Source organism: Loxodonta africana, unplaced genomic scaffold (genome assembly GCF_030014295.1).
Source record: "Loxodonta africana isolate mLoxAfr1 unplaced genomic scaffold, mLoxAfr1.hap2 scaffold_29, whole genome shotgun sequence".
Lineage (NCBI taxonomy): Eukaryota > Metazoa > Chordata > Mammalia > Proboscidea > Elephantidae > Loxodonta > Loxodonta africana.
The window spans coordinates 3801452-3804323 of record NW_026975011.1 but is presented as its reverse complement, the minus strand read 5'-3'; the positions used below and the strand labels follow the sequence as shown (position 1 = coordinate 3804323).

The 2872-nt window shown below is 39.4% G+C and overlaps 1 pseudogene; it reads right to left on the bottom strand.

The window, feature by feature from the left end:
- Positions 1 to 490: 490 nt before the first annotated feature.
- Positions 491 to 1555, bottom strand: LOC135229378 (olfactory receptor 5D14-like; annotated as a pseudogene).
- Positions 1556 to 2872: the final 1317 nt, after the last annotated feature.

Sequence of the window (2872 nt, the reverse complement as noted above, 5' to 3'; positions counted from 1 at the left end):
TCTAATCTTCACAGGAGTAGATTACCATATCTCTTCTCCCACAGAGCCACTGGTGGGTTTGAACCACTGACCTTTGGGTTAGGGCTGAGTGCTTAACCGTTGGGGTATATAGTATCGAGCAATTTAACCTCTGAGAGTTTTTGTTTCCTCATATATGAAACAGGATATTGATAGTATGCTATGTTATGTAATTATTTGGGTCTTAAATGTGATAAAGTTTGTCAAAACTTAACTCAGTGTCTGTCACATAAAAAGCATCAAAGAAATATGTTATTATTAGTAATAGTATCATATTATTATTATAGTTATTTGTCTTTATTGTGATTTGTAGTATTTGGTTAGTTTTCAGAAAATTTGAAGAAGCAGATAGATACTCCATGGATCAAAATCCTGTGGAATTCACTCCAGAATTAAACTTCTTTGGCATATTCAAGGGATTTGAACTTCTCAATTCACAATATATTAACATGATAAACATTCATAAACATCTTGTACAAATACATCCTACAGATTTTAGAAGCATTGTAGGGTCTGGTCCAGTTGCTCATTGGGACTCCAACCGTGTTTTGAGATTGGGTCAGTGAACTAGGACTTTCGCACCTATTAACTTCCAGAAGGCATCTTTCACATCTTTGTTCCTCAGGCTATAGATGAGGGGGTTCAGCATGGGGTTAACCACTGTGTAGAATACAGAGGCCACTTTGACTGTCTGCCAAGAGCTTTTGGAGTTAGGCACACAGTAGAGGGAAAGGATGGTCCCGTGGAAGATGGTGATGGCAGTCAGGTGGGAGGCACAAGTGGAGAAAGAAGGCTTTGCGACGTCCACTGGCAGATTGGATTTTTAGTACACTCACAAAAATAAAAACGTATGAAGTGAGAGTGATTAGTAGTGTACTCACCTCATTGAAGGTGGCAAACCCAAAAAGCAGAAGGTGAGGAATGTGTATATCAGAGCTAGAGACAGCTATGAGAGCAGTATACTCACAGAAAAAGTGGTTGATTACATTGTGTCCAGAGAAGTCTAGAAGGAGAGCATAGCAAAGGAGTACCAAGGAGCCAAACATCCCCCACAGATATGAGCCAGCTACCAGCAGGGCACAGAGTCTTTGTGACATGGCCACTGTATAGAGCAGAGGATTGTAGATGGCCACTAAGTGGTCATAGGCCATCACTGCCAGCAGGAAGGACTCAGTCACCACTGCAGTGCAGGACAGGGAGAACTGGAGCATGCAGCTAAAGTAGAAGATGTTTTATCTGCCATGACCAAGTTTTCAAGTAGCTTTGGAGTAACGATAGAGGAGTAACAAAAATCAACAAAAGAAAGGTGACTAAGGAAAAAGTACATGGGGGTGTGAGATTTGGGGTTAATCTTGATGATCACTATCATCCCAAGATTCCCTACCACGGTGACAATGTACGTGATCAGAAACACAAGGAAGAGAGGGATCTGAAGCTCTGGGTAATCTGTGAATCCCAAGAGGGCAAAGGTTGTCTCCACACTCAGGTTTCTTTCAGCCATCACTGTTCTTCCTTTGAAGGGAAAGGGGTGGGAGGAGAGTGTTGTTCCTGTCAAAGGGGAAGGTTTATGGGGGTGAATGACAAATATGTTTTGTTATGGTAGAGAAAAGAAAGTGAGAATAAAAAGTTATTGGAACTAGTTCTCTCCATAAGGAACATACCTTATGCAAATAGCTGCTATGTGTATGCCAAACCAAGCTGGTGTCTAAAACATTTATGAATTTCCATTGCCCTTTGAAATATTAGAATACGGGTTTCCATAGAAACACTGGTGATACTGAGTGTGTAGGAGTTATATTCACATGTACATTAGCTTTTTCCTTGCAGGCACAAGTACCATCAAAGGCACATAACTGACACTAAGCCAATACATACATACATATAGGACATACATACAGTACATAAGCTAGCTCGATTCTGTGAAAAAAATGTAAAATGTTTGTCTCAAAGAATAAAATATACTGCTGCTATATTTTGCCTGTATTCTCAAATCAATTAAAATATTTAAAGGAATATGTTTGTATTTTAAGGAGAAAATGAAATACTAAAGAACCTAGGAAAAAAGCAGTGCAATTTCATTAGCACTTTTTATTCCATGAAGGCTACTACTCCTTTTGAATATCTTGATTGCCCAGTGATTGAGGCTAAGGGGGATAATGACTTCCTTTTGACATGAGGGCCCACTTTATTAAGGTTTATGGCTTAGGTTGATGTAAGGCTTATCTTCTGTTACAACCTAGGCATTATATGTATATATACACACACACACACACACACACACACACACACACACACACAGATATATGAGGAGCCCTGGTAGAGTAGAGGTGGCACGGTGGTTTAGAGTTTGGCTGCTAACCAAAAAGATGGGCTGTTTGAATCCACCAGTTGCTTCTTGGAAATTCTATGGGACAGTTCTACTTTGTCCTATAGGGTCGCTATGAGTCCAAATCAACTGGATGGGAATGGGTTCAGTTTTGGTTTGAGTAGAGTCGTGGTTAAAGTGCTCGGTTGCTAACTTAATGGTCAGCGATTCAAAACTCCAGCTTCTCCATGGGATGAAGATATACTTGTCAGCTTCCATAAAGATTTACAGCCTCAGAAATCATATAGGGCAGTTCTACTCTGTCCTATAGGGTTGCTATGAGTTGTAATTGACTCAACAGCAGCTGATAAATATATATGTATATGTGTATGTATATGTATATGCACACATACATGCGTACATGCACACATGCACACATGTATCATGTATACATGCATGTATGTATATATTTTAGCGGTTCCAAGATTTATCAAATTAGAGTTATAACAGGACTAAGTAGAAAGTTATGTTTGCATATAAATTATAACT